Here is a 27,325-nt window from a genome sequence, read left to right as displayed (position 1 = left end):
GGCAATGTAAAGTTGCCGAAAGGGCGTGGCAGTCTCAGTACGACGCCGAGGCAAGGCTTACCTATAGATCCATGATCAAAGCCTACCATCGGGAAGTTCTCCAGGAAAAAAAATGCTATTTTGCTAGGAGAATCGAGGATGCGGCCAACTCCTGTAAGGAGATCTTCTCGATTGTTAGGGAATTTACGACCTTGCGCCCTAACTCAGCTCAGGTTGCCCCCTCTGAGACATGGGCTGCCACTCTTGCTAACTTTTTCACCACTAAAATCAGGTTGATACAGGACTCCTTTCCCACTAGGCCGGTGGATAGTTCTTTGAGCTTCCCGAAGGGGCCATTCCATTTCATCCCATCAGGCTCAGTCCTGGCGGATTTTCCATCACTCTCGATATCTTCGTCGCTGACACTCATGACAAATCTCAAATCTGGCTCGCCCCTTGATCCTTGCCCGGCCAAATTCCTAGCTAAAATGGCAGCTATTATCAATCCTCTGGCCAACCCACTTTTGAACCTCTCTCTGAGCCAGGGGGTAATTCCGCAGACATGGAAGCAGGCCATGGTCATCCCTTCTTAAGAAACCGAGCCTTGCCCCAGAAGCCCCCGCCAATTACAGGCCCATTTCGCTGCTTCCGGCATTGGCTAAGATCCTTGAGAAGCATGTACAGGGCGTGCTCTCCAATTTTTTGGAGTCCCACGAGTTGTTGCATGCCTCTCAATCTGGCTTCCGCCCCAATTTAAGCACCGAGACGGCGCTATTGGAGGTATCGGAGGCCATTAAGGAGGCGCTGGATTCAGGAGGCATGGCTATGCTGGTCATGCTTGACCTGTCGGCGGCCTTTGACACCGTCCCCCATGAGGGTCTCCTCGCAAGACTCCATGAAATCGGTCTGAGGGGGACGGTGTTCAGTTGGTTTCGTTCATTCTTAGCCGACCGCCGACAAACAGTCTGGGCCTCCCCTGGCTCCGCCGAGATGTCGCCACTGGGAGTCGGAGTTCCCCAGGGCTCCGTGTTGAGCCCGACTCTATTTAACATCTTCATGACCCCATTGGCGACACTGGTGGAGTCTTTCGGGGCCCAGATCGTATCCTATGCCGATGACACCCAGCTTCTCTTTACATTACGGAGGGGAGAGGATTTCGATGGAGAGAGTATCCGTGAGTGCCTTGGGGCTGTTTTTAAATGGTTCCAGCTAAACAGCCTCAAGTGCAACTCAGATAAATCGGAGATACTCTTTTTCGGATGTCCATCTGATCCGGATTGGCATGGGTGGTGGCCCGCTGACATGTTCCCCCCAGCTCATTCGTCCCAGTCAGCCAAGAACTTGGGAATTAAAATCGACAATGGGCTGACGCTTAAATCCCAGGTTCTGGCTCTTACAGGAACATGCTTCGGCATCCTCAGGATGCTCCGGAAGTTCTTCCCTTTACTCTCTGAGGAACATAGGAGGACGATGGCCCAGGCCTTAATCGGATCAAGACTGGATTATTCAAACATCCTATATCTTGGCCTGCCGGAGTACCTTCTACAACGCCTGCAGGTGGCCCAGAAGCGGCTACACGAGCCATTTTCGGCCTCCACAGGAGGGCCAGTGCCTCGAGCCTAATACAATCGCTACATTGGCTACCTATCCGAAAGCGGATAGTTTTCAAGGCCATGACATTGGCCCATAAGGCTTTGCATGCCTCGGGAGCTCAATATCTGCAAAGGAGGCTGGCCTTTTACCATCCGGCACGATCCTTGAGATCGGAGTCCCTTTTCCTGGCTGTGGTGCCCCGTATAAAAAAAGCCCGTATAGGAGGTCGTTCTTTCAGGCTGCTAGCTCCGCAGCTGTGGAACTCCCTTCCTTTGACTTTACGCTCTACATCTAATCTCCTCGCGTTCAGGAAGGGCCTAAAGACATGGCTTTTTGCCGGCTAGGGATTTCCTGCTCTGTTTTTGAATTCTGCTGAGCTATCCTCTTATTCCATGTTGTTATGTTCGTTTGTTTCCCTTTTAGGTCATGGAATACAAAGCGCCGGGACACTCCCTTGGAGTAGGAGGTTGTGTTGGGGTAGTGTTCTATGGTAGTGCGTTGGTGTTTACGTAGTGTACAGGGTCATGGTAGGGATAGCGATTTAGGCTTTAAGGTAGTGCATTGGTGTATGTGTAGTGTAGGGGGTCATGGTAGGATAGTGTTTTAGGAAATAAACTAGTGTTTGGGTAGTGTAGAAGGTTCTGCTGGGGTAGATTTAAGTTTTAGGGTAGTAAATGGGTGAATGGGTAGTGTAGGTGGTCATGCTGGAGGTAGATTAAGAGTTTACAGTAGTGCATTGGTGTTTGGTTATTGTAGGAATTCATACTGGGGGTAGTGTCACTGCCAGACTACATGTACTTATTTGTCTGCAAAAACATCAAGCATGCATTCCATATATTTCAGAACTGCATTTTACTATTAATGCTAAACTCATTTTGGAAACACATAACCAATGACTATTTTCTAATTCTACCAAAATGTGAGAACACAATACGTTTTTAACCAATTACATGTCGGGAAACACATGAACTACCAAAATGCTTCTCTCAGAGTGATTCCTAAATGCACAGACTCACTGTGTGATTCTAGACAAATAACAATATTTCTTATAAATAAAGTATTAGGATACTATAGTGGTGTTTGGCTAGTGTAAGGGGTCCGGCTGTGATAGATTTAAGCTTTCGAGTAGTGAAATGGTGATTAGTTAGTATAGGGAGTCATACTCGAGTAGTGGTCTAGCATAGTGCAGTGGTGTTTATGTACCATCGAGGATCATACTAGGGATAGCATTTTAGGCTTTAAGGTTGCAGTTGTGTTTGTGTAGTGTAGGTGGTCGTGGTAGGGTAGTGTTCTAGGAAATAAACTGGTGTTTGGGTAGTGTAGGAGGTTCTGCTGGGGTAGCTTTAAGGTTTAGGGTAGTAAAGTGGAGAATAGGTAGTGTAGGTAGTCATGCTGGAGGTAGATTAAGGGTTTACAGTAGTGCAGTGGTGTTTGGGTAGTGTAGGAAGTCATACTGGGGGTAGTGTCACTGCAAGACTACATGTACTTATTTGCCTGCAAAAACATCAAGCATGCATTCCATATATTTCAGAACTGCATTTTACTATTAATACTAAACTCATTTTGGAAACACATAACCAATGACTATTTTCTAATTCTACCAAAATGTGAGAACACAATACGTATTTAACCAATAATATGTCGCGAAACACATGAACTACCAAAATGCTTCTCTCAGAGTGATTCCTAAATGCACAGAAGACTCACTGTGTGACTCTAGACAACACTATCCCTTCTATTTTTTTCAAAACACATTTCATAGTGTAGAAAGTGTACTGCATTTTAATGTAGAAACTTCACTCATTTTGCAAAAACATAAACAATAACTGGTTTCTAATTCTACCAAAACATTAGAACAGCATATTTATCTGTGTGCAAACACATAAAATAAACAAATGCTTATTTCAAAATACTTTCTAAATGCACACACACTCACAATAAAATTCTAGAGAAAATAAATATTCCCTGCACTTTAGCAGGACAAACACATTACTGTGATTAAAATCAAAATGCACCAAATACATTCCCTCACAAATTAATAACTCACCTTTCCAATTGTATTGTAGAATAAGAAGTATGTCAGTCACACAGCAGATTTTCTTATACAGAATCTCTGTTTTCAACACCTCTCACCAGAACCATAGAATGGCAGAGTTTCCCTCTCATTTTGAACACATATACACCTTCACATCAAATCACATTGCCTCCCACATTAATTCAAATCCAAACACACATTTCTATTGGTTAGACATTTCAATCCTTTCCAAACGACATACATTTGAACCCTACACCCCATTCTGCCTTCTGCCTGTTAACATAGAAACTCTTCATGAAACACTTAACTGAGCACACAGGTCAAAAGTTAATCACACAATGTTGCTAATGAAAACAGCAAGTGTGCTTGACTTCTCATTATACCAGCTTATCCTACGTAATGTTCTTTTCAATCACTTTCTGATAACCAATAAGAATCATGCTTTTAAAAAACAGAAATATGCACCCTAATTTTCAGTGTAGAATGTTTTCAAACAACCAATCATTTCTTTTCTGTTTTTCAACACTGCATCTTATCACCATTTTAGAAAAATCTTAGTTTTCAAACTGCCATTTCATTTACAGAGACCATCTGAGTGCATCCAGACCTCCTTTCAAGATGCTTAGAGTGTGGATTGTGGGACACAGCTATATATCCTGGAGCCAAAGGTATGCAGAACACAAAGGAAATCACAAAGACCTAGGTTTACCAAATGTATACATTAAATGGATTGGGCAGAGAGGGTTAAAGTGACAACAACTGATGCCATTGGTTAAATCCTTTTTGCATCTCCAACACCCTGACCTCATAATTGTGTACTGTGGTGGTAATGACCTAGGCACTTTGACTGGGGTATGTCTGGAAATGCTTATGAAAGACACCTTCGGAGAATTTATGTCACTTTCCCCCCAAACTGCCTTTGTCTATTCTAACATATGCCAAAGGCAGAAATGGAACTGGTCCAATCAATTTTGGCCACAGATTGAGAAAGCTAGGAAACATTTGAATAAATCTGTTTCTGCTTTTCTCCGAGACTGTAGAATGGGGTCCATATACCACAACAATCTGCGTTCCAATATGCATGGCTTCTGTAGGAGAGATGGTGTACATTTTACAGATGAAGGGAACAGAGTCTTCCTCATGAACTTTAGACTCTGCATCTGTACTCACTTGTAGCTACTAAAATCTCTCAATAAACACAAGGGCTCTTTTTAGAGCCACCCAAGATCTAAACACATAAGCTTGATGTATATCTCAAAAATACATGCTTCGTTTTTTTCGGCGGCAAAATACGCAGATCCTACGTGATTCCCGCAGATTTATTTTTTTTAACAACATTTTTTTAAATTATTTTTTTGCCCTAGGGGTCCTTACAGGACCCCCTGAGCAGGCCTAGGGGGTCAGGGTGTTTCTACCCTACCCCCGTTTCACGTTTTGCAACCATATCTCACAGACTTCTTCAGCCTCGCTTATACTGAAATGTTTACAACCGCTTGACAGCCAATTAGCATTGAGCGCATGATCGGGACGATGCGCTTATGCTACAATGCCAATCCTCGCACAATCCATGGAGCCACAGCGCCCTTAGATATATAAATGACTTTAACCATAATTTTCTCAGGAACTACTGAACAGATTGACACCATACAGGCAAAAGGCGCAAGTCGGAACTGAGGACTACCTCTCTGCCAAATTTGGTGTAATTCCGTTCCGCCGGTCGGGCTGTAGCCGTGGCTAAAGGTCCTGTGGGAAATTGCATGGGGAAAATATGTTTTGGTAACCCCCTTTTTTCACGGCCCCCACTTGACCAATCACTCCCAAACTTTCAGGGAAGGAGCGGAACTGAGCTGGCCAAACGTTGGGAACATTTCAAGAAGATTCATCAATCGATGCTAAAGTTATTGCCAATAGAATATTGGGGTTTTCCTATGCATAATAGGTCAGGACTTTTCACACCAAATACTTGTTTTTATTTCAGGACTATGAAGGCGCATCCACTGGGAGTCACGGCAGCGCACTACATTACCCAGAAGCCCATCAGGGCTACGCCCACTGAGGCAGGTGTTGAAATGAGATCAAGTGTGTGCGAAGCAGCACTTTCATATACCTGTTACCAAGGCCACTGAAGAAAGGAGCATATCCTGAAATGCCTCTGGCAGAATGGACTGGTGTTGTGTGCTCGAAATGGGTCCTGGTGACGGGATGCCAAAAAAAATAAACGTGAGCAATAATTTCTTCTGTGAGGCTTCACTTTAAAAGGGTTCCTGTTTTATTGGATATATATGACCGGAATATATTAGGAAAACTCCAGTTGAAAATAAAGCTTTTTTTCATCATAATTGGTGCGGGCTCATAGCTGTTTGATCGGAGCGAGGTTGGAGTGATATATACACACACATATATATATATAGCCCAAAGTCCATAAAAAGTCTATCACCACCAATGATCAACCAGTCAGACTGATCTGGGCCTACAATAGGCAACATGGAGCGCTGGGGAAAATAGTCTCCAAACATTGGAATTTGGTGAAATGTGACCCAGTGATAGGGGACAGAATATCTAATACCCCATCCATCACATACAGGAGAGCATATTCCATGCAGAATGCCCTAGTAAAATCTAGCCCAGAAGTCCTTACCAGTAAAAATTGGTTAGGGAAGAGTAAGGGCTTTAGGAAGTGTTCAACCTGCAAGGCTTGCCAGCATGGATTGAACAAAACTGAATATGCAATCCCTTTCACCTCCATTGCACGTAAGATTAAAAAACAACTTACTTGTAAAAGCGAGTATGTGGTGTATGTGCTGGAGTGTCCGTGTGCCCTGCGATATGTTGGTAGTACCAAACTGCAGGTGCACAAGAGGATACTCCAGCACATCAGGGCCATCAACACAAGTGATCCAGCATACCCGGTGGCCCGCCACTTTAAGGAACACCACAACAATGACAGTTCCCTGCTGCGCTACTATGCCATTGACTGTGTTGGTCCTCTCAAGAGAGGAGGAGATAGAGATGGGGCTTTGAGAAAACTAGAGACCAGGTATATACTGGAAATGGACTGCCGAGCTCCGGGGGGGTTGAACTCCACGGAAGACTTTTACACGTGTCTATGACAATAATATACTGCCGTGGACTCTTATCTGCTTCCCCTGTTGAGCAGTTTAATGCTCCCAAACATATAATCTTGGTGTATCTGTCTGTCTTTCTATCAAGATTTTTTGTCTTAACAGCATATAGTCTAGAGGTTCGGATGGTTTAAGTGTGGAGTGCAGCCTAGGCTTAGGTTGCACTTGGATGTACTAAGAGCTTTTTCACCTTAAAGAGAACCAGCCAGTAAGCTCTATAGAGAAAGAGTTGGAAAAAATTTCACAGATCCACACAAAATTTAAAAACTTTCACATAAAAAAAGTGCACAGTTTAGTTCTCTTATCTCTCACTAGTCACGTAGGTACATCCGTGGTAAGGTATGGTCCAACCAGGCAATTTCAGAGCAATTTGGGAGGTTCGAAGGGCAGAGGCTGCGATGGTCTCCTCTCCTTTGGAGGGGTTAACATCTCCTCTGCTCCCAAACTTTCCAGCTCAGTGTAGACATACGAGCAAACAATTCTGTGCATTAATAATGGGATGCTGCAATCTTAGTGCTATGGTTTAAATGCATTTATGCAGTGATATTATTCATGTTCACTATAGATCTCATCCCGCACCAATGGTGTTGTGTTCATATGTATATTTATTGTCAATATACTGTACAGTCATGGTTTTAACATATATATTTATATATTTATAATACGTTATTTATGAATCTATATTTTTATATATTCGTTCAAAAATTCGTTGTTATACATGATTTTGTACATGAAGTGTATTGTATATAGTGTATATATTGAGTAAGATCCTCATGACACAAATTGCACTTTGCACAAGGGTATTGATTCTGCCTTATCCAGCATTGGATTTATCCAGTGATCTTTGTCTTGTATTGTTTACATATATGCAATTGCATCTGCACTTTAATATTATCGAGTGGACTGTTGCAATAAGGCGCTAATTCAGGGATTATCCCATGATGTTTGTTGCTCAAAATCTTTTGTCCATGTCTATGATGTAGCGCAACACGTGGCCAAAACCTACCTATCAGAATGTACTTTCACTGAGCACTAGCACTTTAAAAATTGCCTCTTCCCCAGCGTGCGTCATGTGATCAAGGCCTCTGTGTAGGCCGAAACGTAATGCTGTGGTGTGCCACTTCCTCGAGGGAACAATAAAGAAATATTGCTCGCTGCACCTGAGGTCTCCTCTCTTCTTCCTGCGCAGCGGTTTCCAGTACTGGGCTCCGGGCGAGAGGCAGCAGGGATTGTTTCATTCATATATATATATATATATATATATATATATATATATATATATATATATATATATTTAACAGCAACAATCCTTCAGCACCCGAACACAGGAAATGAAGGGACGGACCACAGGAATCAGGCAGGAAGGTCTTTTTTTATTAACGCCCTGCTCTGCTGCTTTTTATATATATATATATATATATAAAAATACAAAGGTTAAAATAATGTTATAGTTACAGAGCTAACTAGAACTTGCTCCCCCGCCATGCACTGCTTATGACATTACATATTACATCACCCATGACACATTCCTGGGCTGAAATGGACCGAGGAAGGGGACCACGTGCCGCACTCCCTTTATAAAATGCGGCCCAGGGGGTGGGCTCCCTGACCCAATAATTGTTCAGGGAGGGGGACGGCGCACTCCCTCCCCTTAATTTACCCATGTGACACTGGGCCACCAATCTTTATATTCTTTTTTATCATCAAGAGTCTGCTGGATAGCAGCAAAAATTGCAGATTTATTTTCAATTGTGGCCCTAGGGGGGTTTCTCTGAGTCCCTCCCATGGGGTCTAGGGGGGGGCAGGGTATATCTAGTCCTAATTAAGAGTTTGGCGGTCTCACTGCCAAACCGCTGCAGTGGCGGTTCCAAGAAGACCACCGGGTCGGGGGTCTCCAGCCCGTCATATTACAATGATGTTGGCTGCCCGTTTTCTGCTACTGGTTCACTGAAACAATATCAATGTCAAAAATATTGAGATACCACAATATCGAGTAAAAAATATAGAATGCCAAAATATCGACTTCCTATCTTCAAACAGGTAAGTACAAAAATATTGAATCAAAAATATCGATGTTAAAAATATAGACAGTCAAAATATCGACTTTTTTAAATAGTCAAAAGTAATTTAAAATTAATAAAATAATAAATATAACTAACTTAAAAATACTTAAAATACTTAAATAAAATCAAAACAAATCAAATAATAAATATAATAAAAAAATGTAAAACATATTTATATATATATATATATATATATATATATATATATATATATATATATATATATATATATATACACATAGTATTAATAAAAAAAATACAATATATTTACCATAGGACCATAGGATAGCGAGAGGGTTAAATTTACTATTACCACTCCAGTGAGTGCAACAGTAGAAAAAACATTGGAGAGCGTAGCAGTAAAAATTACTATTCCCACTCCAGTGAGTGCAACAGTAGGGAAAACGTTGGATAGTGGGAGGGTAAGAATTACTATTCCCACTCCAGTTAGTGCAACAGTAGGGAAAGCGTTGGATAGTGTAGGGGTAAAAATTACTATTCCCACTCCAGTGAGTGCAACAGTAGAGAAAGCGTTGGATAGCGTAGGGGTAAAAATTACTATTCCCCCCCCAGAGAGTGCAACAGTAGGGAAAGCGCTGGATAGCGTAGGGGTAAAAATGACTATTCCTACTCCAGTGAGTGCAACAGTAGGGAAAGCTTTGGATAGCGGGAGGGTAGAAATTACTATTCCCACTCTAGAGAGTGCAACAGTAGGGAAAGTGTTGGATAGCGTAGGGGTAAAAATTACTATTTCCACTCTAGTGAGTGCAATAGTAGGGAAAGTGTTGGATAGCGTAGGGGTGTAAATTACTATTCCCACGCCAGTGAGTGCAACAGTAGGGAAATCGTTGGATAGCGTAGGGGTAAAAATTACTATTCCCACTCCAGAGAGTGCAACAGTAGGGAAAACGTTGGATAGCGTAGGGGTAAAAATTACTATCCCCACTCCAGTGAGTGCAACAGTAGGGAAAGCGTTGGATAGCGGGAGGGTAGAAATTACCATTCCCACTCCAGAGAGTACAACAGTAGGGAAAGCGTTGACTAGCATAGGGGTAAAAATTACTATTTCCACTCCAGTGAGTGCAACAGTAGGGAAAGCGTTGGATAGCGTAGAGGTTTAAATTACTATTCCCACTCCAGTGAGTGCAAGAGCAGGGAAAGCGTTGGATAGCGGGAGGGTTAAAATTACTATTCCCACTCCACTGAGTGCATCAGTAGGGAAAGCGTTGGATAGCGTAGGGGTAAAAATTACTATTCCCACTCCAAAGAGTGCAACAGTAGGGAAAGTGTTGGATAGCGTAGGGGTAAAAATTATTATTCTCACTCCAGTAAGTGCAACAGTAGGGAAAGCATTGGATAGTGGGAGGGTAAAAATTACTATTCTCACTCCAGTGAGTGCAACAGTAGGGAAACTAAATACTTCATATATAAATAAAAATAACATAAATATTAATACCAATTACAAATTAATTTAAATAATTAACAATTTTATATAATATAATAATTAATCAATTAAAAAAACAAATAAAAATTAATTATTATTAATAATTACCTACTAATACAAATTATTTACCAATTAACAATAAATTAATTAACAATTTAAAATTAATAAAAGATTTGATCAAAAAATAAAAATGTAAAATTTTGTATTACTTATAATTATATTACTTCCCACCCTATTCCCCTATAAACCCACAACCCACTACAGAAAATAAATTAATAAAAGTAACATGATTATCAATTAATCAATTATTTAAAATTAATAACAATTATATTTTAATTAATTACCAATTAATAATGAATTAACAATTAATTCAAAATAAATACCAATAAATAAATTAAAATATTTAACTAATTATAATTAAATTACTTCCCACCCTATTCCCCTCTAAACCCACAACCGGCTACAGAAAATAAATGACTACAATTAACATATTTATAAAATAATCAATTAAAATTATTTACCGATTAGATTTTAATTAATTACCAATTAATAATTAAATACAATTAACTCAAAATAAATACCAATAAATAAATTAAAATATTAAACTAATTATAATTAAATTACTTCCCACCCTTTTCCCCTCTAAACCCACAACCGGCTACAGAAAATAAATGACTACAATTAACATATTTATCAAATAATCAATTAAAATGTATTACCAATTAGATTTTAATTAATTACCAATTAATAATTAATTAACAATTAATTTAAAATAAATACCAATAAATAAAATAACATATGTAATTAATTATAATTGAATTACTTTTTACCCTATTCCCCTATAAACCCACAACCCGCTATATTATAATAAATTACAAAATTTAACATATTTATCAATTAATAAATTAAAATTAATTACCAATTATATTTTTAATTAATTACCAATTAATTAACAATTAATTCGAAATAAATACCAATAAATAAATTACCATATTTAAATAATTATATTTAAATTACTTCCCACCCTATTCCCTTATAAACCCACAACCCGCGACAGAAAATAAATTACTAAAATTAACATATTTATCAATTAATCAATTAAAAATAATTACCAATTATATTTTAATTAATTACCAATTAATAATTAATTAACAATTAATTCAAAATAAATACCAATAAATAAAATAACATATTTAATTAATTATAATTAAATTACTTCCCACCCTATTCCCCTATGAACCCACAACCCGCTACAGAATTATATTACGCAAATATTAAAAATAATATTAACTTATTTACTTCAAATTCGATATTTTTGTTGTCTATATTCTGTCCATTCGATATTTTTGTATTCTATATTCTGTCCATTCGATATTTTGTCCATTTTATATTTTTGATTCGATATTAATGCTATTCTATTTGATATTAATACTATTCTATTCGATATTTTGGTAGTCTATATTCTGTCTATTCGATATTGTGTCTATTCTATATTTTTTACTCAATATTATTGCTACTCGATATTAAAAACTCGATATTTTGACTGTACACCCTGCTACCTTTGGGCTCACGGTATACTGCTGAGCCGATTAAGATGATTCCAGATGGGCTGATCTAAATCAGAATCACAGAATGTTGAGCCGATGCAGATACTTAAACCCGGTTTCCCAGCCCATAGTCTGCAGCTCTGGGCGCTACACCACATCCTCTCCCTATGTAACTCCTTTACATGGAACACTTTACAACACCATGACACTCTAAGTTTGCTCACCTCACATGACGTGGACAACATTGAAGGGATCAATCTGCATTTGCGCACAAGGATTGCTACCTCTTTCGATGAAGATGTGAATATTCTTAGACATTGGAGGATATGCGATGTCCCATCATACAAGGATTTATGCATGGCCTCATATGACAGACTTAGCTAAAGACTGCAAGAACAATAACTGCCTTTGGTATAATATGGAATGGAACCCATTCCTTGCCTCTGACTCAGATTTGTGTGAAATCCATGAAAACCTCCTCTGCTTTCCCTTCATTCCTCGCCCCTCGTGCTCCCCTTCTGCCTTCTATCATGGGCAATCTTATGTGTTTTCTATTTCACTTAAGGCTTTTGCATGTTGATGCCTGTATTTTGTAGATGCATAATAGCAATTAATCTATGCATATTTTGTACCTTTCGTACCACCGGACAAAGCTGCATAGAGTTCATCATCATCTTTATTTGATTAAAAACCATAAAAGCATGACAAACATTTCAAGACATCAAAATATAAGAATACAGTCCAAATACCGCAGTAGTTACAAAGTCATAAATCTTCATCTAAGAGCCAATTAAAATCTCTAAAAATGTATCAAGTGCATTGCAGATTGGAGAGAAACTCTGTAACAAGGACAACAATGGTTTGTTTCTCTGAAACTACTTGACGCCACAGAGACGATGGAGAACGATGAACTATTCCCACCATGAAACGAACCAACAGATACCGACCCCAAGCTGCATGGGCCTGGTAAAGGTCTGGTTTCAGAGATATTGTTCAACATAACATACGCTTCACAGACTTTGAACTATACTGGTAAAAAGTAGTTCTAGCGCAAATGTTGTCTCTAACTGCTTTCAGGTCTGCCCATTTCGAGCCAAAAAAAAGATGTTCTACAACTTAACCATGACAGTTATCAAATAAAGAAGAGTTATTTATGTTCTGCGTGCTTAGCATCGTATGAGGCTCGGACGATATAGAAATCTATAACCAAAGGGAGAAAGGGGAATTCTCTGTGTCTGTCCTCAAAACCAGAGAGGACAAGCTTCTCGCGGCACGAAAAGTGGGGGCACTCTGGGGGCAAAGATAAAAGGCGACGACAGCGTCTATTTCTTTTACGTAACCCCAAACTCAGGCACCATAACTTGCTGGACACAATTTCTTCTATATAAAGTGACCACATGGGGTCACGACTTTCTGCCCACTCCGGAAGCAAAACAACAAAATATTTGCTTCTAGGGATGCGACGAGCGCTCAGTGATCTATTATTACGGAAGGGGCCAATGATTGAACAATGTCTAGATCTCGTGTATTTCAATCCCAGAGACATAATGAAATACTTTGCATATTTGGCGTTAAGGTCCGCCCTTCCATAAAGGACATAAACCATCCCCAGGTTTTTCCAGGCCAGGAGCTGCTCGCACCCTTAAAACAGCGTTATGGGCGGAGAGTAAGGTAGGAGTAAATTAAACCTGCCTGTTCCCCACGTGGAGAATCCAGGCTCCCGCCTGTCACAGAAGATTTTATTAATTAATGCAAAAACTAAATAGAATAGGGACGAGCACTCTCCTTACCATCAATCATTCACTCACCTGTCACCACAAAGCCAGTACACGTTTAGGAGGATTTTCAAGGATTTCCTCGCGCCTGGATATTTTTCATATTTTTAGGAATTCAAAACCTTAACAATGTTGGATGTAAAATTATCTTTTTTTAACTAAAGTCTTGCGGCGCTTGCTCAATGTCAGTTGTGTTGTTTTTTCTGAGTGAGATGACGCACGTTCGTCGAGGGTCCTCTCTGAGCAGAAACCACAATGAAAGTAGAGTGAGAGAGTTCCAAACCAAGGGCCATTATGTAGAAACCGTGGCCGTTTATTGGCGGCTTTTCGTAATGCAAAGCTCCCTCCGCACACAAAGGCAGGCCGGCCTGCGGTTTCCTGTCCTGCTGAAAGGGATGCTGGGAGCGAGCTGGTACTCATTATCATTTGGCAATATCTGCAGGAGCTAAAATGGAGCCAGTTGACGTCAAACATCCCGAAATGTTTGGGCAATCCAGTGTAAGAGCACGCATTCCTTTCATGGAGCTTTATTCAACCCGCCCTCCGTGTTCGGAGTCCGGGCACTTCCACTGCAGTGAGGACCAACACCGAACCCCCTATTCTGTTGCAAAATAGGTCATATATATTTATTTTTTATTTTTTGTGCGTCAATTATTTTATTTATTGGGAAAATTAAGATTTGAGAAATAACAGCAAATACTGTGCCATAATTCTAAAAAGTGCACAAAGGTTACAATGATTTCGTAGTCATAACGAATAGTTATGTTATGCTAAGAGTGTATAGCATGCCCCATGCGCTTGAGTAGATCAGTAGGCAGATCGGGCTCCTAGTCAAATAGCCAGGTCTTCCGTTTCTTGCCGAGTTTGGGAAGGGATGGGGAGCTCTTGATAAGGTGTGGAAGGTCGCTCCAGGATTTGGCGGCGATGTAGGGAAAGAAACCTTCTCCTGACTGGCTCCTGTGGATGCAGAGTATTTGCGCGAGTTGGAATAAGGCAGAACTCAGTTTCCTGGAGGGTTGGTGGAAGTTGAGAAGGCGTAGGTTGAGGTAGGTAAGTCTGACATTTTGGAGGGATTTGTAAACGTGGATGAGCAGATTGAACTGGCCTTGCCTCTGGATTGGGAGTCAGTGTAGCTCTCTGAGGTGGGGCATAATGTGAGCGTTGCAGGGGATGTTGAGATGAGTTGGGGTGCGACGTTCTGGGTGGTCTAGTGTCTATTTAGAAGTTGATTCGTAATGCGGAGTAGAGTGTGTTTCTGTTGTCTAGTCTACTGGTGATGAGGGCCTGGGTGACCATGCGTCTGTGTGGGTGCGGAGCCAATGGATTAATTTGCGGAGCAAACGTAGAATGAAGAAGCAGGTGGAAGTGACGGTGTTCTCTTGTTTGGCCATTGTAAGTTTGTCGTCCACGATGATGCTAAGGTTTTTGGCATGGGCGGTGGGGTGGGCATTGGCCCAGGTTTATTGGCCACCAGGAGGAGTCCCAAGAAGAATTCTTTTTCCCGAAGATCAAGACTTCAGTTTTACCTCTGTTGAGTTTGCGACAGTTCTGTTTCATCCATCTTGCTGTGTTGGATAGGTAGGTGTTAAGTTGGTCCTGCTGGTGTGGTTGTTTTCAGTGAGGGAGAGGATAAGCTGCGTCTCATCTGCATAGGATACACTATTGATTCAATGAGATCCTATGATGTGGCGAGTGGCACCATGTAGATGTTGAAGACAATGGGGCTCAGCGATGATCCTTGAGGGACTCCACAGAAGAGGTTCTTGGGTTTGGGGGTGTAGGGCGGGGAGCCTGATTCACTGGGTCAGGTCGAAGTGGAAGAAGGTCATCCAGCTTAGGGCAGAAACCATGTATCTTGTAGTTGTGTAGTCATCATAATAATATGAAATCTTTTATCGATTCATAAAAGTGCATAAAATACGAAGAGAAAATATCATATACAAGATTAAAAACGTCTATCAATAGATCCAAAAAGTATTTAAAATAGAGAATACATACAATATAAAATTAAAACTCATTCAATTAGTAGTTAGAACTTCATTAATAAAAAACATCTTGTTTCCTTAAATTAAAAAAATTGTCATCAGCCCAAAATCATCTTTCAATCAGCTTCATAAACTATGTTAGCTAAAAATGCAAGCAATGTCCTTCTTTTTATAGCCAGGCTTATGTATCCAGCACAGCTCGGCATACTAATTCATTATTGAGGGTATAAATAAAATTCATGGCATCCTTATAAAAGAAACGTTTCTTTGACATAAAGATTGGTCGTAAAAATATTCTCCTTGTATCTCGATAAAACTTGTAGAACAGCATAAAGTGCATCGTAGACTGGGTAGTTTTCCCATCACATGGGCATCTGTAAACTATTTTTTGCCATCTTTCATGCTTTGGAAAAGCCACAAGTTCAAGGACAGTGCCCAAAAGTAACCTTGTCAGGTAAAATCTGTCCTGAGTATTTGTAACTTTCACTAGATATTCAGGTAGACCAGACCACGTTATACTAGCCATGTATGTTGATGAGCTTGACTTTTTCTCTTCTCTCCTAGTTCTTTCTTGGCTTTGTTTCTCCATGTAAATCTTTTTAATTTCATTTTTGCCGTATTGCAGAATACCTGCAGGACTTTTCACTGATAAGTCTTTATCGATCTCCTTCAGCAGCTTAACCATATATGCTAGCCATGGGATTTAATTGAAATGTTCCAGTGCTAAGCCGTCATTCATTTTGTCCCTGGTGAACTTTGGTCCCTCCTTGCACCAGATATTATGCCAAGAGCATAAAGCTCTTGCTTGTATTAGGTCGGCAACATATGATGTATCCAGTTCTTTATGTAGGAGATACACGGATGTACAGCCAGCATACGGCAGAAAAAAACAAATTCACACAATTGTAATATATTTGCTCTGGCATTGCTCAATACTACAGAGCCATAGGTTGCTACTGATAGGCATTTACTGCCATATAGTTTGAGCATATCGCAAATAGGTCTACTGTCTATCTTGTTACAAAATCTGAAAATAGCCTACATAGTTTTGATAAGTTTACATTTTTACTGGTGTATATGGGTGTCCCAATTACTATTAAAGGAGAATAAAATGCCTAATTAGGTGAAACTTTGGACTTCTATCAGCTTTGGTTCCCTCACACAGTGAGTCTTTATCTTAGCCCTACTCCGTCCGCAGATCATCACAAATGTTTAAGTAAGATTTAATTTTATGTCTTTTTGCTCCATGCATGAGATGAAAGCTTCGACTAGTTGTTGTAGTCCGTTTGCAGTTCTAGATATTAAGACAGGGTCATCTGCATACAGGAGCATCGGGGTTGGATGAGAGCCTATTTTCAGGGCATCAGTGTTCAATTCTTGGAGGGTTTTGTCAATCCCATTAATGTATTAAGAGGAGAGGAGGGGTGCAATAACCAGGCCTGCCTTATTCCCCTGGACACCTTAAAACTTGGGGTGCACTCTACTTCCCTCCCATACCTTAATCTAGATGTCAGTCTTGCATAAAGTTGTGGTAAAAATGACGCAATGTCATCTGGGGTACCCATATCAACCATTGCTTCCTACAACTTTGCATAATTTACACAATCAAAGGCCGAACTAAGATCTGCGAGACATAAATGGATGTGTTCTTCCTTGGCCAGTGTGTATTTGCCAATGATTAGATACAGATTTATGCAGTGCTCTACTGTCCCCATGTCCCCCCTAAAGCCATATTGGGATTCTGTCAGGATGTTACAATCATAGGCCCATGTCTCCAATCATCCAAGGACTATTCGCTCTATGATCTTTACTGATGAATCTAGAAGGGATTTGGGATGGTAGCATTTCGCATCTCCCCATTGCCTTTTTGTAAAAATAGGGACAATTATACTATTGGTCCATCTATAAGGTATGCAGCTTTTGGCAGTTGCGTTGCAGACCTGAGTTAACATGGGTGCCCATAACTGCATACATTTTTTGTATGCATGGGCCGGAACCCCATCAGGTTCGGGAGCCTTAACATGTTTCATTTTATTAACTGCCGAAATTACCTCCTTTAGCCTGATCTGTTGTAAGGGTATGGGAGCTATGGGAACTGACTCTCCTATATTATTAGAGCATGTGTTAAAGAATCCACAAAAATGTGTAATCTAATCATTTGGGGCCATAACTGATTCAATTATAGGATCTTGATCATCTTTCCACATCAGTGAATTTACCACCTTCAAAATAGAGTGAATCCCTTGTATCCACAAACCCTCATTCCTGAAAAGTTGCACTTACTAGTGTTGAAATTCCCAACCCAGATACAAATGTATTCGTGGTTAACCCCCCTCTACAAAGGTAGCCAGTACTTTCCCTAGCTCCTCCACAGCCTTATATCGAGTGACAATAAAAATGTTATTATAATAATTATCTAAAATAGGGGTTTGATTTTTCCCCATTGCTAAGAGAGCTAGTTGGGAATAGAGGCAGCCATTGAACATTGTCTTAGTTCTATTGGTGCTGAAATGGAGATAAAAATTAGCAGGCATCCCTTAGCTTGTCCAGATACTGAGGGTGTAGCTGGTGTCGAAACCGTGAATGATTTAATACTACCTAGCCACTCCTTATCCTTAAGATTTCTCTTGATCCCAGCTATGTTCCAGGATCTAAGCTTTACTTGGTTAATTACATGAACAGCTTTTTTGGTTTGACCTCCAATGTTATGCTCCTTCCCATTAGGCTTCTCTCCCTAACATTTGTTTCTGTCTCAACTTGTTCATTCAGTCAATCCTGTTCGGCCAGGATGGAAAGTGGGGTGCATCGATTAGTACAAGCTACTGTTTGGCCCTTACTGGATTTATGTACAGGATGAACCCTCGTGTGGGTAGCTGTGTTAGCAAATACAGGAGAAGGTTTATAGAAAAAAACCTAACGGGTGAAGGACCAGGTTTTAGAACCTAGCGGCGCCAGGGAAAACGCCCGATGCCTTCGAGTTCCCCTGCCTCGGCAAACAGAGACACGGGATGCTTCTTGGTGACGTCAAAGACCAAAGTTTATTGGCTGCAACCAGGAACAGAGGTCTACGAAGCACAACACGGGTGGTTCGCTAGAGACTGCACAAATTCAATGAGCGGAGCATGGTCTTTTATGCCAAAAATCACATTCCAAAGGTGGCATCTGTTACATACAAACTAACCAATCACGGAGTGACATTTCAAACATATCGCATGACGACAATCCCACTTTCCGTTGTCCAGCCCACCAGAAATGACAAAGCAAATTCCAATATCCTGTTCGGTCAGGCCGGACAAGCCCATCATAAAACCTCAACCCAAATCAGTAATCATGTTGTAAAGGAAGGAGCAGAAACAGATTGGAAGCAAGATAGAAAGGTGGGTGCAGTGTACTGTAAACTCCGGCACGTCCTGCTCTTTGATCTTTATCTGACCAGCTGCTTAACAAAGAACTGGCTCAGGGAGGTCAGCCTCGAGCAAGGAGTCAGTTCGGCCAGGTCATTCAGAAGTCAGCTAAGGTGTACGTGTCTCAAAGACTCATTCGGCCGTAGTCATCGGCCTATGTGAGGGCAACCACACAAAATGGCTGCCGCACACAAAATGGAACCCGAAGGTTCAAACGAAATCCCTAAATACATAGTGTTCTCATAGATCGATTAATGCGAAAACACTCGTACACACCGCACTCGTGATTTGCGGTCCGCTGATACCAAAATCCTCTATTTCCGACGACCTTTATTGAATGGGTTCGGAACCACCAAACCAGACCCTCAAACTACGGAACTACACGGGACGACTACCACTCGTTCTTCTCGATTTACCATATAGGGCCATATGTAGGTGAGGCAGTACCGGTCGGTAACGGTGAAATTCTGTCAATTTCACAGTTTCCGACCGGTATTTAGGGATTTGAGATGTAGGAGGCGGGTTTCAAGGATTCGGTAATTTACCAAATCGGTAATTTAAGGAATAGGTAAATTACCAAATTCTTAAAATTCCGAATCGGTAAATTACCAAATCCTGAAACCTATGTAGGAGGCATTCAAGTGAGTACATTTTTGCATTCAGGATTCGTTATTTACCACCAACTATAAGTTGGTGGTAAATACCAAATACCTTTAAAAAAGCATTTTTTTGCTTTTTTGTCAGTGCCATGTGGCAGACATACATGCCCTTAGGGCATGTATGTGTGCCACATGTGCACACAGGGTGTCAATGTGACACCCTGCAACCCTTGGATATGTTCCCCCTATTACCGATTTCGGTATTCCTTTTAGGAAGAATCTAAAGACTGTGCTTTTCTTGGAGGCATGGGTTCTCTGTGAGTCGGTGGCTCCGTGCTTTGCTGATGGTGTATGTCCGCTGATAGCGCTTAGATACCCCTGGGTGATAACGCGCTCTACAAATGAATAATAACATAACATAACATAACATTTACCAAATCGGTAATAGTGAATGGCTTCCCATTCATTCCTATGGGCCTTCAGGCCCATAGGAATGAATGGGAATTACCTAATCGGTAAATACCGAAACCGTAATACCGAATATTACCGATTCTGTAAAATTTACTGAATTATTACCTACATACTATTTACCGATTTTCAAATGCTGAATCGAGAAAATTCGGTATTTAAAAATCGGTAAATAGTGATTACCTACATATGGCCCATTATGTTGTCTTGTCTCGATCTTCTTAAGGTTGGATCTATAACCATCACTGGGTGTCGGAAGTTAATAACTATGCAGTCCCCATTACCCATTTTTTTTCTGTGGAACCTTCCCAGTTCACACGTCTCACCATTATGGAGTCTTGTGATGACGGTGCTGAGGGAGGCAGTGTCAAGGGCTGCGGAGAGGTCAAGTAGTTTCTCCTTTGTCCATAATGCTCTGGATGTTGACAGTTGTTGCTATGAGAGCGGTTTCTATGCGGTGATTTTTGTGAAATCCAGATTGCAAGATGTCTAGTAGGTGGTATTGTTTGAAATGGTTGGATAGTTGTTTGTTGATAGCTTTCTTCCCAACTTGGGAAGTAGTGAGATTGGTGCGTAATTGCTGAGCTCTATAGCATCTGCTGGGTTTTTTTTTCAGGAGAGCTTTGACTACTGCATGTTTCCACTTGTCTGGGGAGGTTCCACTTTGAATGGAGGGGTTGATGATGGTAGTGAGGTGAGAACTGATCTGAGTTCCTCCTAGGTTCAAGATGCAGTGGGGGCAAGGGTGATTGGGGGCCGCAGAATGAATTGTTTTAATAATTTCCGCTGTGTCTTCTGAGCGGTTGCCAGTTTGTGATCGGGTGGTCCGATTTGGTGGTGGTGGGCAGCTGGCTGATGAGTTCTTGTGTGTTGCGTTGGGGGTCGAAGTTGCTGCAGATGCTAAGAATTTTGGTATGGAAATAGTTAGGGAGATTGTTGCAGAAGTCTCGACGAAGGGTGATGGAGTTGGTGGCAGCTGTGTAGTTGGAGAATTCTTTGACGAAGTTGAAGAGCTCTTTGCAGATGTTGTAGCTGTTTTTTAAACTGAGAATTAGGAGCTGTCTTTCTTCCCTCGTTGAGATGGTTGTGGTTTATCTTGAGTGCAGGCTAATAGTTGTTTCTAGCAGTGGTGTTCCGGCTGGTTCTCCACCTTCTCTCCAACGGTTTGCAGAGACTTTTGGAGTTTCTAAAGTCTGTGGTGTACTAGTTGGCTTGTGTGTTGATTCTAGAGTATCTGATGTTATGCAATGGGGCTAAGGTGCCTGCACTGGTGGCGATTCAGTTGCTGAAAGCTGTGATGTCAGCATGCAGGACGCCGATGAGGTGAGGTTGGTGGGCAGTGAAGGTATTGGTCCATCCAGTGTCCCTTATCTTGTTCCAGCTTTGTTTGAGGTTGTAGCTAGTTTTGGCAGAGGGGGCTGGGGTGCATCGATGTAGAAGTGAACGGTCTGTTCAAGTAAGTGGTCTGTTCAAGTGAGCAGAGTGAGATGGCTGAACTTGACATTATTGCTGGCTTTGAATATGGGGTCAAGGATTTGTCCCGCTTTGTGGGTAGGACCCTGGATGATCAGGGTGAGTCCTAGGATCTTAAGACTTTCGAACAGGGTGGTGGAGTTAGGATCTTTCCACTCTTCGAGATGGAAGTTGAGGTCGCAGAGTAGGGTGTATTCTTTTGAACTGATGGCTATAGGTTCGATGAAGTCTGTGAGGGGAGTGCTGAAGGTTACGTGTGGTGAGTATGCTAGGGTGCCTTTGATAGAGGTGTGTTTCCAGTCTGAAGTTGGTAATGGATGTATTCCACGAAGGTAGTGTCCTCGTTGGTGGGGGGGGACATGATGGGGTTCTTGTGGATGATGACTAGTGTTCCTCTTGGTTTATTCGGTCCATCCTGGAGGGAGATCTTGTAGCCGTGAGAAATGGCTGTGATGATGGCAGGTACCAATGTGGAGGTTAGCCAGGTCTCTGTCAGAAAGATGCTGTCCGGGGAGTGCATCCTGATGGTGTTCCAGATCTCGATAGTGTGTTTGTTGAGATATCTGGTGTGGTGCTCGGGAGCATGCCTGCCAGACAGGGTGTGGCATGTGAGGGGTGCGTGTTGGTGCAGACAGACGCAGACGGGCTTATCTTTGGCACGTTAGCAGTGCACCCCCTGCGTGCATCTGATGCACATTGGCTGCCATTAAGTAGGTCCAGGGAGGGGGGAGTGCAGGAAGCAGAGGGCAGGGCTAGTGGAGGGCAGAGCGCTAGAAGCGACAGTATGGAAGCAGGTAAAGAGTGGGGGAGGCAGGAAATCACGGGAGGAGGAAAGCGGGAAAGCAAGGGAGAAGAGCCACAAAAAAGCAGGGTGCAAAGAGGCACAAAGAGTGAAAGTGGAAAGAGGAACAAGCATTTGCAATGCAATAGGTCTCGCATTTACAAGAGTTTGAGCTATTGACATTGTAAATGACAATTAGTTTTATTTATGTGTTGTTTTTAAAACAGCTAAATAAAAGGCATTGTCATTTACAATGCCAATAGCTTAAACTCTTGCAAATGTGAGACTTATTGCATTGCAGTTCCAGGGTCTGTGCTATCAAATATTTTTTTAAAGCGTTAGGAGAGAACTTGTCCTGCCTGCAAAAGCAGGCTGGACAAAGCTATTCGAGAAAATAGTGTTTGAAGGCTGCAATTACAGCCTATTGAGTAACAACACACATAACAGGGGATATCGCCATAGGAGGTTCCAAAATGAGACAAGGATGTGCTAAGGAGGGACTACTAAGCCTATTGACCATTGAACAGCTACGGTTTACAGTGGACAATTACACAAGCCAATGAAAAATATGGCGTAGAGTGGACGGAACTTCAAGTCCCTATCTGAATACAGCATGCCTCGCAGAGCAGCGTATACGCTGCCCAGACTCGACCTGAAAATAAATTGCTTTATATTCTGTAGCAATCATTTTTCAGGTGATTTTGTCAGTACTCACTCCTCATTGCTACTGCACCATTTGGTAACTAGTTATGAATATGGCAGCCATCTTAGAATGGTATGCTACTTCTCTTTTATTGTTTTCCAATTCAAAGATGATTTATACTTCATTGCCAAGTGGCCTGACAATTCTGTGGAATGAATGCTAACAAAAGCAATGGATACTACAGAAAATAAAGCAAACCTTGTTTCCTGTTTTTCAGGTGCTTTTGTCTGTGCTTCTGTACAGTCGTTTTGATGCTTGTACGACATGTGCCATACAAATCCTGAAACCTATTTGCTGTGCCAGTGCTGCCTGCCATTTTTTAAATTAATTATTTTTCCATCCTGCCATCTGATGCTTCCTTGCTTCTGTAACATGCTAGTTATAAGCTTCAAGAATGAAACTAACAAGATGGGCTTCACCAACTGGGGAGAAAGGTTATAAGAGAAGCACTGCCATGCATAGCTTAGGAAGCATGGTGGAGGACTTAAAACTACACAACGATACTGAAGCACTGTTTTCCTGTCCCATCTAACAAGTTATTCACTGAACACTTATTTTTAGCCTCTATAAACCACAGACTCCCTTTCACTAGGTTATTTCCAGCATGTTGTGCGCTTCTTAGTCTTTTACAAAAAAATTACCTTGTTTCGCCACATTTTCAGCAGATTTAAAGTGACGTGCTTTTTCAGTTAAATGTATGTCAGTAAGCATGTAGTCCCACTATAAGTATGAATGGGCCACGAAGCAGGATCATGCACTTGGGCACATTTAGACCAACTATTTATTATAAGCGCAATCACGAAGAAATAACGGCATCTACTTATTTCCAAACATCTCATGGCGACTAAAACCATGATGGGACTGCTTGAGCGATGTGAAGGGGGGAAGGAAATCATAGGACCTGGAGAAAGTCAGTGGAAATAAAAACAGTAGTTTTTGATGTAGGCAGGAAGTAAACAAACACACATCTCAACACGCAGTAGAAACGCAGACACTTACGAAGCTGCCGGTTAGGGTGGGGGGGGGGGGGTATGGGGTTGCCCTCTCTTGCATGGCCTATGACAGTCAATTACAAGTGTGCTTGGTCAGAAGTCTCCCTTACCTCCCCTCTCGGCATTCACAGCAGACTCCACAGAATCCACACAAACCTCCATGAGAAAGCCATTATCTGCTATTTCTGAGGATTAAAAAAACAAGGGGAAGGAGAGCAGTCGGCGCAGGGAAGTCCCAAGTGCAGCAGTCCTCCCGGTCTTGGTGCCGAGATGCTTCCGGCCCTTTGCAGTATGGTTTTCTTGTGTCCCCGCCCTCACTTTATTTGTGTTTCTAAAGGTAGATTCCTACATTTAATGAATAAGCCTGTTTTACATACAGAAGTGCTGCAGTCTACACTCGGTAATTGCTAGCAAATAGACCCACATCTCAGGTAGCCAGCTCTGGCCTTTTGCATTGTGGGACATGTAGTTTAATTGTTATGATTTTAATATGGGTATTAATAGTGGTGTGTATGGTTGTGTTGGCTGAAAGGCAATGTCTGTCAAACGGTGCCACGAATAACAGGGGACCAACAGACAGAGATAAAAACAGACAAGAGGGCTTACACCGTCCTATGGCTCAGAGATGGGAAAAGGAGAGGGACATCGATTGAGAGCCAAAGAAAACTGGACACTGGGGCGGGGGGCGCAGACAGCGCGGAACGCATCTGGAGGGAGTGACACCTGCGCTGTCACGCATTTAAAATGCAAACTAACACAGACTTTTTCACTCCAACCAGTCGGTTATTGTGAACATGCGCACAGGAGGTACGGCTTTAACGTGCACGCATGTGTACGTGGCACAGCGTTAACTCCTGGGCGTTAACGTGTAGTACAGAAAACCACCGCATGCACATGCTCGAGTCACAGCTGTAATGAGGGGTGCCTGAAAACCCCAGGAGCAGCATGTGTGTGCTCCCACGGTGGTGCCTCCTACAGCACCCTCAGTCACTCGTGCCAGAGTATGAGAAACCACACTACACCAAACGCACACGCTCCGCATTGCTCTGACTCTCTGTGAGTGTCAACTGTGCTCCAGAGTGAGAAACCTTACACTCCTCACATACACACGCATTCACACACACTCGCATGGTCTTGGTCAGGTGCTATAACTCACGCGCTTGTGTGAGAAACTACGAAGCCAAGACCCCACCCCGCCACAAGGCCCCTACGGAAGCATGCGCAGGACTGCTAGGGCACTGTAGCCAGCGGGCCAAAGAGGAGCTATACCACACTGCACTGTGCTTACCACATGAGAGGGCGGAACCCTTAAACCATAAAAATCAATATTGAGAATAAAATGAAGGGCAGCTAAGGCCGATGAGAGTGGACTAAAGATGTAGAATAAGGTCAAGGAAAGGTCTGTCCGAGTCACAGGAGCCTCGTTTGAGGGGAATAAATGCAATCAACAGCGGAAAGAAAGGTTGAAGCAGGTGTCATAAGAAGATAGTGCTAATTCCATATTCGTGGATAACACAGAAATGATAAACACTGGTTGTGGCTGAACAGGTTTTAGCCCTTATTACCTTGCGTCATTGATATCAAACCTCTTTTGCGAGCATGCGCGGGCACTGGCAAAGAGGCGAAAGCGCGCTGCTGCGCATGCTCGACACGCGGGAAAGGGCATTGCAAAGGCGGGACATGCGCCGCCTTAGCCCAATCACGTGCCTTTAAAAAATAAATACGCGAAACCCAATGGCTGCCGGCGAAAGCCTGATCACAAGCATGTGGTCCGCTTTCAAAACCCCCTTACAAGAGGTCTCGCACTGCGCAAGCACTGCTGCGCACTGCAACGCTAGGCGCAAGACCTAAAAATGGGCACAAAGAGGCACAAAAGTGAAAGTGGAAAGAGAAAAAAGCGAGGCACAAAGAGTGAAAGTGGAAAGTGGAAAAACAGGCACAAAGAGTGAAAGTGAAAAGAAGGAAAAGCGGACCAAAAGAGGCCCAGGAGCGAGAGGAAAATGGAAAATGGGCACAGAGAGGCCCAAGACGGAAAGTGAAAAGTATAAAAATGGGCACAAAAAGGCCCAAGAAAGAGACAAAGAGGCACAAAGAGTGAAAGTGGAAAGTGGAAAAATGGGCACTAGAAGGGACGAAAAGTGAAAGTGAAAAGATGAAAAGCAGGACACGAAGAGGCCAGAGAGAGAGAGGAAAGTGAAAAACAAGCACAAAGAGGCGCAAAATAGAGCGAGTGAGAGGAAAGAGGAAAACTGGCACAAAGAGGCCAAAGAGTGAAAGTGAAAAGTGGACAAGCAAGATCAAAGAGGCCCAAGAGGGAGATAGGAATGTGGAAAATGGGCACAGAGAGGCCAGGCCCAAGAGTGAACCTAAAATGTGGAAAAACGGGCTCAAAGAGGCACGAAAAAAAGAGGAAAGTGGGCAATGGGCAGAAAGAGGCCTGAGGGAGAGAGAGGAAAGTGAAAAACGGACGCATAGAGGCAGAGGAGTGAAAGTGAAAGTGGCAAAACAGACACAAATAGGCTCAAGAAAGAGACAGGCAAGTGGAAGATGGACACACAAGAGTCCCAAGAGTGACAGTGAAAAGTGGAAAAACGGTCACAAAGAGCCCAAGAGAGAGAGAGAGAGTGAGAGAAAAGTGGAGAAAGGCCTAATAGTGAAAGTAGAAAACGGGCACAAAGGGAGAGAAAAGGACAGAGAGAAGGGAACTATGAAGGACCGGAGAGCGAGAGAATAGGGAGAACGAGAATAAGGCAGGGCCTCAAGGCAGCGAGGTCGGGTCCGAAAGGGCTTAAGACTGGTCGGAGGACCAGTCCAGGTAGGTGGGAGCTGGGGCCTGGGTTATATGGTGGATGTATTTTTTATTTAAATGATAATATGAATTAAACCCAAAAGACAATCTCTATCAAAGTTGATGCCCAGTATTTGAGTAGGTATATGATCACATAACATGATGTCCCATCCATTGTGTATTTACACTTTTACAAATTTACCAGCACAACTGCAGTTACCCAGCAGATATTTCAACATTGGCAGAATGAAAGGATGAGCCAGCCCACTGAGTTTTCTTTTTTAGTTTAGAAAAGCTTTACTGTAAGGAATTCATGAAAAAGTTCTATAGTAATAATATCACATTTTATGTTTTACATATAAGGGGAAAGAAAGAAAGATAAAGTCGAAGAAAAGAAGGTGGAACAGCAGAGGGAGAGAAAAGGAAATATTGAATTACGTATACAAATAATCAAGTGTACCGGGAGTAGGTATTATGAGTAAACCAAAGGCATTGTAAGTAAAGATATAAGCAAATAATGACATTTAAATGTTATAAACTATAAATGAAAAGTTCATGGTGGTTGGAAAATGGA

The sequence above is a fragment of the Lissotriton vulgaris genome, chromosome 3_1 (assembly GCF_964263255.1).
Source record: "Lissotriton vulgaris chromosome 3_1, aLisVul1.2, whole genome shotgun sequence".
NCBI classification, from domain to species: domain Eukaryota; kingdom Metazoa; phylum Chordata; class Amphibia; order Caudata; family Salamandridae; genus Lissotriton; species Lissotriton vulgaris.
This window is presented reverse-complemented; position numbering follows the sequence as displayed.